This window comes from Sorex araneus, chromosome 6 (assembly GCF_027595985.1).
Source record: "Sorex araneus isolate mSorAra2 chromosome 6, mSorAra2.pri, whole genome shotgun sequence".
NCBI classification, from domain to species: domain Eukaryota; kingdom Metazoa; phylum Chordata; class Mammalia; order Eulipotyphla; family Soricidae; genus Sorex; species Sorex araneus.
The window spans coordinates 134,066,196-134,079,487 of NC_073307.1; the positions used below are offsets into that span (position 1 = coordinate 134,066,196).

The 13,292-nt window shown below is 42.8% G+C and overlaps 1 protein-coding gene across 1 annotated transcript in view; it reads right to left on the minus strand.

The window, feature by feature from the left end:
* Positions 1–5,033, minus strand: part of LOC101540905 (uncharacterized) — a 191,214-nt gene extending 186,181 nt beyond the window's left edge. The window contains exon 1 of the mRNA XM_004607966.2: positions 4,906–5,033. The gene's annotated coding sequence lies outside the window, so the exon portion shown is untranslated. The remainder of the gene's footprint in view (positions 1–4,905) is intronic.
* Positions 5,034–13,292: the final 8,259 nt, after the last annotated feature.

Genomic DNA, 13,292 nt, shown 5'->3' on the forward strand with positions numbered 1-13,292 from the left:
CTCAACACTGGGCTAGGCAGTGGTTAATCGGAATAATCTCTCTTTACTGTCCTGTGTTGTGATTTAATTATACACTTAATCTTCTGGTTTTGGGCCACACCTGGCAGTGCTTGTAATTTACTCCTAGGTCTGTCCTTAAGGGTCACTTCTGGAGGGCTTTGGGGACACTACGGGACACCAGGAATAGAACCCAAGTGGGCTGCATACAAGGAAAGTGCCCTACCCACTGTGCTATCGCTCCAGCCTCCTAGGGATTTTTAACTCTGAAAAACCATATTATTCCCTTCACCATTGTGTTCTCCAAATCAGAAACCAAAGCCTTGTACATCACTGAAGAAAAATGTTAGATATTGCATCAAACCACAAGGGGGAACCATTGAGCTACTCTAATCGTGGAATCTTATAATTAATAGGAGGGTTTTAGAATTGAGAAATTTTGTTCAAAGTACTGTGAATTTGTTTAAAATAAGTATGTATCATTAAAATATATTCCCATATAGATGGCAAGACAGATATAAGAGGTATTTAATACAAAAACACAATAGAATTTACATAATCCTATTTTTCTAAGAGATCATACATATGATCTTATTTTTATTCTTAAACAATCGTTATTTCAGAAAAAGATCTGCATAAAATTCACAAAACATTATCAGCTGTTATCTCTGATGGGTGATGAAATATAGAGACTTTTCTTTTTGCACCTCTTGGAATTTTTTATAAGGAGCACATACTCATTTTATAGCCAGAAAAATAAAGCTGTTTGCATTAGAAAACACCAAAGCAAAACACACTATTTTCTCATCTTCCCTCCAGTCCCGGGTCTGGTGTATTTAAAGTTATTGAAAATGTATTTAAATACCCAACTATGGGAATTTTCTACTAGATTAAAGCAAAGATTCCCAAACTCTTTGGGTGTACGATGGTACCCTGGTGTCTCCATAACAGCACTCCGGGAATGAAAGACTATTTCACCGTGTCACTGGTTAAGTGAAGAGGTCCTAACAATGTAGCATATTTTATGGTCCTACATTGCAAAAATAATACACAAAATATTAATGTATTTCATCCTTAAAAATACTCCATTTCTGAGGCTGGAGTGATAGCACAGCGGGTAGGGCGTTTGCCTTGCACGCGGCCGACCTGGGTTCGAATCCCAGCATTCCATATGGTCCCCTGAGCACTGCCAGGGGTAATTCCTGAGTGAAGAGCCAGGAGTAACCCCTGTGCATCACCAGGTGTGACCCAAAAACAAAAAAAAAATACCCAATTTCTTGTTGATAGACCATACATGGAGCCTGTTCAGCTTCTTAAACTCTGGGAGTAGATTAGACACTGCTTCCCTCAGCTCTTCCTCTGGACTAATCGTCAACAGAAACTCAACTTTTACCACAGCAACCACCCCACAAGCATCTTTCCACAGAGAGGACGCCAGTGTTTGAGGGCCTTGGGGAGAGGCACTATTGTGGAAACTATGAACACCCCAAACTAGCAGTTCTGGGGCACCCACAGCTGTCAAGCACTGAAAAACTATGGGGTCAGGGAACTGGCTCAAAGGGCTGTAGTATGCTTTGCATGTGAGTGCCCCAAGTTCAATTCCGGGACCAAAGTCCCCTGGGTATGGTCCCCAAATTAAGGCTCTGAGCACAGCCAGTCAACACCAAAAAACATAATAAAATGCAAGCCTTAACAAAAAAATCTGGATAAACATTGTAACAACTATTTTCCATTCCTCCCAAAGGCCTCAAAAGCTTTCTACACCACCCTCATCTGCTTAACTTCACTCAGTGTTGAGTCCCACATACTTCTTTTCCCATCATACTGCCCCCACTGGGGAGTGGGAGAAGAGAGGGGGGAGCTACACCCAAAGGTGCTCAGGGGATCCTGTGTGTGGTGCCAGGATGGAACTCGGCCTCAACAGGCGAAGCCTGAACCAGCCCTGGTGTTCTCTCTCCGGCGCTTCCCTGTCTTTATTCAAATTTGAAGCCCGGTTCAAATTCTGAGTGTTTATGAAATCACTGATCTTGTCTTTGAATTTCCCCAAAAAACACTTCCATTGCTCCACTCAGGAATTCTTACCAAGACAATTAGTGCCAGAGGGTTCAGGGCAATCAGTAGAACATTAATGTGTGTGTGACACCGACCAAGTTGGCCAATCAAGGAAAGCATCTTACCTCCGCTAAGCGTCTCAGTCCCACTGACCTATTTATTCAACACCCCACTGTACCCACCATGTGGAACTTAAAGGAAAACTTCCTTCTAGCAACTGGCAGTTCCCAGAATATTGGTTTCCTCCCCTGCTGCCTTCTCCAAGTCCTCCTACTCGCTAGGGAGTCTGGAAGCCTAGGATTCTGTGTGCCCTTGAAGAGAGAAACAAGCTGGCCCAGGACACTCCACCTTGGTACTGCCCTGAGGGAGGGGGGGGCAGGTGGAGAAGGGGGGTCCCTTAACAACAATCAATCCCCAGCAAACCCCGGGAAATTCCAAGCTTCTCTGCTCCCACTCCCTGCCTCTTCCTCATCAAAGCTTCCTCTGAGAAGTGAACCACGTAGAATCAACAGGAATCCGTGACCGCTGCCAGCAAGCCCCGCCAATCCCAGCCTCGTGGCCCGCCCCGGCCCACAAGGAAAGGCCTGGGATGTTAGCAGCATGTCACTCCCCTAATTATTCCCCGAGCCTGGAGTCCAACAATAACAGAGCATCCTTCACCAGCAGCTCCCACCAGGAACTTTGGGACCTCGTGCGCACAGCCAAGCACTGGGAAGTGCGAAAGGGTCCGTCAGGGCTCTTGGGCCAGCAGGCTCCTGGCCCCTGGGGGAGAATCCCAGTTGTCCTGAGCTAATCCAAATTCTGGATAAGGCTCTATCTCGCTTCCTCCCCGCAGGAAGAAAACGAACTGAGGCCCCAGATGCTTTGAGCTCTAGAGATCTTAGTTTCTAAAGCTGGGACATATGGGCCAATAGGCCCAGCAGCAAGAGTTGCCAGAGGTGTGTAGCAAGGAGCCAAAGATGTTTCCCTGAGGGTCGTAGTCACTGAGCCAGTGGTCCCAAAGCTACTATAAACTGTCACCAGTTTTCCTTTTTTTTTTTTAAGGATGTTTCTAGAATACAACAGTAAGGAGTCTTACATGACTGACTGGGCAGCAAGCACTAAGAAAATAAAGAATTTCACGCAATTGTTAGTACTTTGAAGAAAATAGAATCGTTAGTACTTTGCTGTTGCTGGAGGGCAGACAGGAAATGGGTATTTGTACAGAGACCTTAATAAGGAAGGATTAGCAAAAGCAAGAGAGAAGGCACTGTGGGCAGAGACCTGACGCCTCTGATTAAATGCAGATTAGGGGGTAAGAAATACTCGATGAAATATTAGTTCTCAAACTACTAGTACAGGGTCGACTCAGGGTTATTTTCTTGAGAGTATAAAGATCAAAGTGACGCTGTAAAGAAATTTGCCCTTGGTTTTCCAGGAAGATGCCAAAAAAACAAAAAGTGAATGAATATATATTCTATGTCTCGTGAGGGTTCTTTTTAAGCCTTTCATCTCCTTTATCCTTTTAAACTTTTACAATATAGGTTGAAAGCATGATACAATCTTGTAACTCCCAGTGCATGTATTGTGATTTTTTTTCTCCCCTCAGAACTAATGAAGACTTCCGCTCTGTAGGGATATCATTTACCGACCTTGTTCCAAATTTGAAATCAGAATGGCAAGTACCGCTAATTGCAACTATGTAAACCTATGTGCTCCCGGATGAAGACAGTGGGGAGGGAGGAAGAGGCCTCGGGATGTTTTCCAGTTTGCTTTTATTTTTCTGTTATTATTAAAAACCCTCAAAGGAAAGAAATACATTGTGCACGGCTGTGCAATCTGCGTGTCCTCCACTTTAATAAATGTGTCCTTAACTGCTGTTTATATCGCATTTCTAACTTCACCACCACCTACATCCTCTCCAGGCTACAATTAAAAGTTGAAAAGTGCAGGAGGTCTTGACAAAGCCGGCTGCAGGGATGCGGCTGTGCACGTACCATCCACGTGCACCCTAGTCCTCTGAGGAAGAGAACTTGTCCGGGCCATAGTCCCCCCCCACCCCCGTCCCCACCCCCACCCCAGGGGTCTGTGGATCCAAAGACCTCTCGGGTGTGTGTGTGTGTGTGTGTGTGTGTGTGAGAGAGAGAGAGAGAGAGAGAGAGACACACGGGCCCCCGTGTGTGTGTGTGTGTGTGTGTGTGTGTTTGTGTGTGTGTATTTGTGTGTGTGTGTCTTGAGCGGGTTCGGGAGCTGCAAACACAAAGCTAGGAGCCGGCCCCCGTGTGTGTGTGTGTGTGTGTGTGTGTGTGTGTGTGTGTGTGTGTGTGAGAGAGAGAGAGAGAGAGAGAGAGAGAGAGAGAGAGAGAGAGAGAGAGACGGGCCCCGTGTGTGTGTGTGTGTGTGTGTGTGTGTGTGTGTGTGTGTGTGTGTGTGTGTGTGTGTGTCTTGAGCGGTTCGGGAGCTGCTAACACAAAGCGGGGAGCCGGGCTTGGCCCTCCCACGTGGCGCGCTTGCCAAGAACCGCCCCGCCGCGCGGCCTGGCTGAGCCGCGGCAGCGTGTCCAAGGGCACCAGGCGGCTAGAGGCAGGGGCCAGCTGGGGGACCCGGGCCAGTCCAGCCGTGCTGCTGCCCTTTACACACCCCGCAGAGGCTAGGGGCCAGCTGGGGGACGCGGCCCAGCCCAGCCGCGCTGCTGCCCTGTACGCACTCCGCAGACAGCCCTGTTCCGGTGGGACGGTGGGACGCAGAGGGGGCCACGCAGTGGAACGTGGGACGTGGCCCTCTGCGCTCCCCAGGGAGCGAAGGTCGCTCCTCCCCGTTCCCCTCCCCCTTTCCCCGGCGCTGCACCCTCAGATCCGGGTTTGCCCGGGCCCTTACCCTGAGCAGCCGGGGTCACTCTTGCCTGGGGAGTCCGGGGCGGTGCCGTCAGGGGAGCAGAGGGGAGTCACGTGCGCGCTCCGGGCTGCCGAGCCTCGCGGACCCTGGGCACCGCGGTCTTTGGCCTTTGACCCGAGAGGCGGGCACCCTGGCTGGGGTCCCAGGGTAGGAGTGGGGTGGGAGGAATCCGCTGGAAGCAGCAAAGAGCCCCCCCCCGCCACACACACACACACACACACACACACACACACACACACACACACACACACACACACACTTCAAAACCTGTAAAACAGTGAACCCTTAGAGGTGACAGCTTCACCACACGGGATTCCTTTGCGTAATCTTGTTTGGATCAGGGTTGAGGATTGGCTTGTCTGACCACGCTGCTGGGGTTCCTCCACATACTGAGAGGGGGGATGGCTCAGAAGAAAGAGGGGCACTGGTAGGACACAAAAAAGTCAAAATACAGCGATGAATCAGGATCTACCTGACCCCCTCCCCCGTAAAAAATAAAAAAATATTTTTAAAAAAAGTGTGCCTGCGTTTTCAACAGCCCTTTTATTTTCCCACTTTTTTTTTTAATTGCTGTTTGTAAAAGGCTTGAGGAAGGGAGCGTGTGAATGTGAATCACCCCAGGAGAAAACAACCCAGACAAGGCTAGCACTTACCATCATCTGCGACACTTGCTAAATTCCTTAAGAAACGCTCCAAAGTGAGTCAAACACGCCCGTTCCACCCACCCTCATATCTTTGGGGGCTGGTGTCCACTATTGGTGGCAAATAGTTTTCTTGGCCTTAATTTCAAATTCCTGCGGCAGGTAATAAGAGAATTCCAGAGAAATTTCTAAATTCAAGTAATCCCAGGAACTTCTAGGAAAACACTAAACCAGTTTCTCTAATTGTGGTTCACAGACATCCAGTTTCCAGGCTATCCCTTTTCTAGGTTTAGGATATAAGGCCTACAAGATAGTTGATAAACTAGATTAAGAGGAATTAAATCCAAAAATCTGCGTTTAAAAATAAGTTACTCTGGTTTTAGGTAACACAGCTACAGTAACAATAGTGTTAACACATAATTTTGATGTAGAACCTAACATATGATTTTGATAGACCAATTAACTTTACCTTCACCAGCACCAAATACATTCCCCCAAGCCCTTCCACCACAGTTCTTGGTTCACTTCTACTCAATCCATTCTTTATCCTCTACTTTCTCCCCCAGCTGCTTGGTAATCTCAGTTTTGTAATCCAAGGCCAAGGGTTTATCAGTGTTTGATACAGTCTATTCCCTTGTTGTGTTTCTCTGTATCTCACAGATGAATGAAGTTATCAGGTAAATGTCCTTCTCCCTCTGCTGTTTCGCTTCACCAGATATACCCCAGTCCCATCCAAGTTGCAGTGAACTGCAAGATTTCCTATTTTCTTACAAGTGCACAGTATTCTGTGGTGAAAATATACCACAACATCTTCACCCATTCATCTGTCATTGGACATGTGTGTTGTTTCCACACTCTGGGTATTAGACTTAGCATTGCAATGATCTTAGTTGTGCAGTTATCTTTTTGGATTCGTGGGTTTTTTTTTTTAATTTGTGGGGTAGTTGCCAAGAAGTGGGATCTCTAGGTGATATGGCAATTTGTTACTTTTTGAAAATGTCTATTTTCATAGAAGTCGAACCAAACAAAATTCACAGCAATGAAAGAAGATTCCTTTTATTCACTGGTTGTTTCCATTCTTTTTGACATATACCATTTTCAATGGCGTGAGATAATATCTAAGTATCATTTTGATATGCAAGAAAACTGCTTTGTAACAAGCTTGCCTCGTGAGATTTCTGCTCACTGTAATTTAAGAATTACTAATCTTGGCCCTTTTGGGGGGCCTCTGCTGAAATGCTACTTATTTTCCATCTGGAATCCTTCCTCAGAATCTCAACAATATTAAATGTGTTTTGTTGTTTCGTTTAGTAAGCCCTATATTTGGCTTCAAACAAATCACCCATTTTCAAAGAGCCAAGAAACTCTTAAAAGAAAACATACCAAAAGCATTATTTGCCACTGCATAGAATAAACATTGATGGTAAGTGGGTGGTTTATGTTCTGTGCCTTATACTAATGGTGGGTTGCTTGCTTGCATTCTGAGCCTCACACCCTCTGCCCTGCTGCTCCAGAATGAACGTTCCTATCCTTCAAGTTTCTTATGTTGAAACCTAATCCTCAAGGTGATGGTCTTTGGACATGGGTCTTGGGGAGGTGGTTAGGTCATGGGGAAGGAACCCAATGGACTTAGTGCCTTTATAAAACAGATATCAGAAGACTTGCTTTCAGGCACTCTGCTAGGTGAGGCCATAGCTAATAGTTGACTCTATGAACAGAATCTGCTGGAGCCATTGTCTTGGGCTTCCCCACTCTAGAAAAAAAATGACAAATAAAATTTCTGTTGCATATATAATTCAGTTTATGGTGCCTAGTATTAAAGTTTAAATAAACTAAGATTTCTCATTTTAATATTTTTTCTTTTTTGGTTTTTTTGGTCACATCCAGTAATGCTCAGAGGACTACTCCTGGCTCTGCACTCAGGAACTAACTCCTGGCGTTGCTCAGGGAACCACATGAGATGCCAGGGATCAAACTCCAGTCAGCTGCGTGCAAGGCAACTGCCCTATCCACTATCCTACCCACTCAGGCCTCCTCAAATTTTAATTTTTCTTTTTTTGGGGTCTCAATTGGCACAACTTTCTTTGGGTAAAATGGAAGTTGAGTCAGTGATTATGGTGGTTTCCAAACTGAACTACTTGAAATTAGTACCTGTGGGGATTTTTTAGCTACTAACCAGACTCAAGATCTTAGCATTCCCACACCTTACACTCAGCTAGTGGGCAGAACTTTTGTTTCACAAAGCATGCCATGAGATTACTGTGTTCAAAAGTGAATGATCAGAAGCAGCATTCGGTAGCATCAAAATGAATTTGGGAAACTAATTAAGAACACAAAAAGAACTTTAGAAACAACAATAGTAAACATGTTCAACACATTGTTGCTTAAGATAAATAAGTTAATCTACATTTTTCCAGCAGTAGAAAGTTGATTAAATTCTGGAACATTCATATGAAGAAATACAAGTCAACTATCAACAATTATATTTTAGAGAACATTTGTTGACCTGGAAAGATTTTTTTTTTTTTGCGAGTAAAAGGTGCAACATGAACAATTGCCTTCCTCTTGTTAAAGATAAAAGATCTAGAGAGAACTTAGGGAAGACTCAAGAAAGCAGGCTCCTAAACTGGTGATTGAGAACCCTGAAAGAATCTTCATTCATACCACAGAACTGGCAAACAGAACAGAAAACAGAATTTCAGTTGGAAGTCTATTGAAGAAGCTGTTAGATATCCTCTCCAAGTCATTCCAGCTGGGTCACTGTCCCCCAACCTTCGAAAACACTTATGATTTATTCTCTGGAGAGGTTAAGTGTGTGAAAAACAAGAGGATTATATGAAACTTTAAATACTTCCCAATCTCTCTTTCTGAAGTGCAGGAAGCCTACCATGCATCCTCCAGAGAGAAGATGGCAAGAATCTTCACTGGTGAATCTGGTGAACCCACAAGAAAAGATACTGACATGATGGACTGCCTGACTCAGGCCCAGTAAGATTGTGTCGTGGTGAGCCTACAATGACAAATTTCATCCACATGCAGAGCTTGCAATCATCCTGTTTTCTGCTCCTCTTGGCAGATAGAAAGAATCCCCAGATGTTAGAAGAAAGATTCTAATATTAAAAATCATGGTAGGAACAAACAGAAAAATCCAAAGTTATAAAAGGATAACACTAAAAAAAAATGGGGTTGTTATTTTCTTTTTTCATTAAAATTATCAGGGGTTTTTTTTTTTTGGTTTTTTTTGGGGTTTTGTTTTTTTTTTTTTTTTTTTTTGCTTTTTGGGTCACACCCGACAATGCACAGGGGTTACTCCTGGCTCTGCACTCAAGAATTACTCCTGGCAGTGCTCAGGGACCATATGGGAAAATTTAAAAAGCTACATATAAAACAATCACATTTTTTTTTGCAGACTTACAACTTTTCGTGCTTGTGTTTCAGTCATACAATGCTCAAGTACCCATCCCTTCACCAGTGCTCATTCTCCACCACAGATGATCCCAGTATCCCCCACACCCCCCACCCCATTCAACCCACCCCATCCCACCTCTGTGGAGGGTATTCCCTTTTGTTCTCTCTCTCCTTGTGGGTGTTGTGGTTTGCAATAGAGGTATTGAGTGGCCATCATGTTTGATCTACAGTCTACTTTCAGTGCACATCTCCCATCCCCAGCGGGTCCTCGAACCACACTTTACCTGGTGTTTCCTTTTCTATCTGAGCTGACTTTTCCTCCAGCGTGTGAGGCCAGCTTCCAAGCCGTGGAGCCAACCTCCTGGTACTTATCTCTACTATTCTCGGGTGCTAGTCTCCCATCCTGTTACTTTATATTCCACAGATGAGTACAATCTTTCTATGTCTTTCTCTCTCTTTTTGACTCATTTCACTTAGCATGATACTTTCCATGTTGATCCACTTATATGCAAGGTCATGACTTCATCTTTTCTAACAGCAGCATAGTATTCCATTGTGTAGATGTACCAAAGTTTCTTTAACCAGACATCCATTCTCGGGCACTCAGGTTTTTCCCAGATTCTGCCTATTGTAAACAGTGCTGCAATGAACATTCGAGTGCAGATGTCATTTCGACTACACATTTTTGCCTCTCCGGAATATATTCCCAGAAGTGGTATTGCTGGGTCAAATGGGAGCTCAATTTCTAATTTTTTGAGAAGCAACCATACTGTTTTCCAAAGGAGCTGAATCAGTCGGCTTTCTCACCAACAGTGTAGGAGGGTCCCTTTCTCCCCATATCCAATCCAATAGCGGTTGCTTTTGTTCTTTTGGATGTGTGTCAGGCTCTGTGGTGTGAGGTGGTATCTCATAGTTGTTTTGATCTGCATTTCTCTGATGATTAGTGATGAAGAGCAGTTTTTCACGTGTCTTTTTGCCATTCGTATTTCTTCCTTGAGAAAGTTTCTGTTCATTTCATTGCCCCATTTCTTGATGGGGTTGGATGTTTTCTTGTAGACTCCAACCAGTGCCTTGTATATCCTTGATATCAACCCTTTATCTATTGGGTATTGGGTAAATATTCTTTACCATTCCGTAGGTTGTCTTTGTATTTTGGTCACTGTACCTTTTGCGGTGCAGAAGCTTCTTAGTTTAATATAGTCCCATTTGTTTATCTCTGTTTCCACTTGGTTGGTCAGTGGCATGTCATCTTTGAAGATACCATTAGCCTCAATGTCATGGAGCGTTTTGCCAACCTTGTCTTCAGTGTACCTTATGGACAATCACAGATTGTTTAGGGAAAAAGAAGAACAGAAATGACTAGTAGGCCTAGATTTTGGCCTTTAACTATAAGGGGAGAAATAAATAAGAGGTATAAAATATGGATAAAAATATATGAAAAGAAAAGACAGTCCAAATCAACTCAGTAATAAAAGTTCCAGAATGATAAGACAGAAAAATAAGAGGTGGTTATGATTAAATAAACAGCTCTATTAATTAATTAACCACTCAAGAGAATTTCCCCAAATTGGAAAACATAAGTTTCCTAATTGAAAGGACATATTGAGTTCCCAAAATAATGGTTGAAAATAAACCCACACTGCATGGTAGAGGATGAAAACTAGGCTTTCAGTGGTGATCATCATATTAATATAGACGTTTAATTATAATGCTTAATATAACTCAAACTTATATTAAGTCAATGATATAAATCAATGATATAAACCAATGTTACCTCAATAAAAATTTAAACATATATTTATGTGTTTGTAGATAATCCTCTTGAAAAAAAGTACATCCAACCCAGAATTATATAACCAGCTAAGTTATATCAGCAGTGGGGCAAAAAGACATTTTATATTAGCATGTTCTAAATATATATATGCCTCACACTTTTTCTTTCTTTCTTCCTTTCTTTCTTCCTTTCTTTCTTCCTTTCTTTCTTCCTTTCTTTCTTCCTTTCTTTCTTCCTTTCTTTCTTTCTTTCTTTCCTTCTTTCTTTCCTTCTTTCTTTCTTCCTTCCTTCCTTCCTTTCTTTCTTTCTTTCTTTCTTTCTTTCTTTCTTTCTTTCTTTCTTTCTTTTTTTTTGCTTTTTGGGTCACACCTGGCAATGCACAGGAGCAACTCCTGGCTTTGCACTCAGGAATTACCCCTGGCAGTGCTCAGGGGAACATATGGGATGTTGGAAATCGAACCAGGGTCGGCCATGTTCAAGGCAAATGCCCTACCCACTGTGCTATTGCTTCAGCCCCACACTTTCTTTCTTAAAATGCTATTGGATAGAGGGTGTGCAGATTATCTTGCACACGGCTGATCAAGTTCAATCCCCAGCACTTCTTATGGTTCCCTGAGCCAACCAGGGATGATCCATGAGCACAGAACCAGGAGTAAGCCCTTCGAACCTATGGGTGTGGCCCAAAAACAAACAAAAAAATTCTATTTGATAAATGATAAATTGTAGGATTACCACTTATGTGAGGTACTTAGATAACCAAACACATAGAAGCAGAAAACAGAACAGTGATTTCCAGGAGCTGTTGGGTAGAAACAAGAAGAAAGTTGTTGTTGACTGGATACAAGTTGGAAATATGAAGAAATCTCTTGCATGGGTGTGGTAAGGGGCCTAAAATAGCATATTTTGATACTTTACCAAAGGGGGGAAAGATGCTAGACAAGGAGCGCCACTTAAAAATGGGAGTGAGAGAAGAAAGAGGAAATTTTGGATTCTGGAAGCAAGAATTCTAACTTCAAAAGTAAGGCAGAAGGAGGAAAGAGGAAAGGAGATCACAGCTGTTCAGAGCCTCTGAGAACAGCCATGCCAGACTGGAGCAGGTCAGCCTTCCCCTGAGTCTCAAAAAAATTGATAGAACACATAATATTTTTTTAACTTTTGGAAAACACATAAAGCCAACTGAGAGAGAATTTGAGGCTAAATCATTACATAAATCTCAGCAAACAAACAAGTATCAGAATTATTTTTCCTTGGGAAATTTAAGTTGTGAAAGAGAGGAAAAATCATCTTCATACTCTTTTACACTCTAGGGCTTAGCAGTCATTTGAATGTATCTAGTCAAAATAATGTGAGCACTAAATAGTAATCCAATCAAAATTATGATAAAACTGCATCCAGTAGGTGGGGTGAGCTGTGACTTCCAGGAGAGGCTGGCCAGGACAAAAGCTACATTCTTCCATGCATTTATAGAAACCAATAGATACCTAAGAAAGAATAGTAAAATATAGCTTTAACAAAAGTGTTCATTACTGAAATAGAACAACTAAAAGACTGAAAAGTCATTTTTCTCTAAGCGGTGTATAATTAAGGAGATTAAATGGTTTGGAAGTTGCTTTTTTTTTTTTTACTATTAAAAAGAAGGGGCAATAGTGAGAGTTGTCAGGAAAGACTTCAAGATGAAATTCAAACTGAACTTGCAAAGATGGATTGCAGGGTATGAGGGTAATACTATCCATCGGGACTCCTTATGCGAGTAACACAATGATGCAAGACCTGCAATATTGTTAGTTAAACCACATTCAAGTGTGAGCCGTAAGTGGTATATGCCAGCGTCAACATACTAAGCCATGGCAGCATGTTTGTTTGGTGATGTATGTTTGACCATGTGTGTTTGGTCAAAATCAAAACTAAGTTTTTTTCCCAGTTTTTGGGCTCTAGTGATGCTCAAGGGGTATCTGGTAGTAGTCAGGGGGGCATATAGGATACCAGGATCAAACCTGGACTGGATACATGCAAGGCAAGCACCCTATTTACTGCACTATCACTCCAGCCCGCAGACTATTTTGAAGAAAGAAATTATATTCTCCAAAAGCTCTTCCAGATAGTTTTAAATCGTCTGCATCTATCAGCCCAATCCCTGCCCCCATTTCTTAAACATCCTCTGTTCCAGAAAGTAGTGTTTTCACCCTTCCATTTTTCTCTGCTATTGTTTCATAAAAACAGGCTTCTGGAGTGTAGTCAGGGAACTGAACCATTACATTCATTACTTCTCCAGAGACTTGGACTTCAAGTTCTAACCAAGCAGCTTCCCCACAAAAAGTTCCTGACTTCTGTTTATTCATCAGGGACTGCATCATTCATTTTCATAGATATTGTCATACAACTGAAAAGACATTTAAAGAATCAGATACCGTTTTGATTGTACTTAATATAGTGCCAGTCATTTGGTACAGTCAAGGAATGATGTGGCTACTGGAAAAAAGAAGGGGCAATGAAGAGAGTTGTCAGGAAATTCAAACTGAACTTGCAAAAATGGATTGCAGGTTATG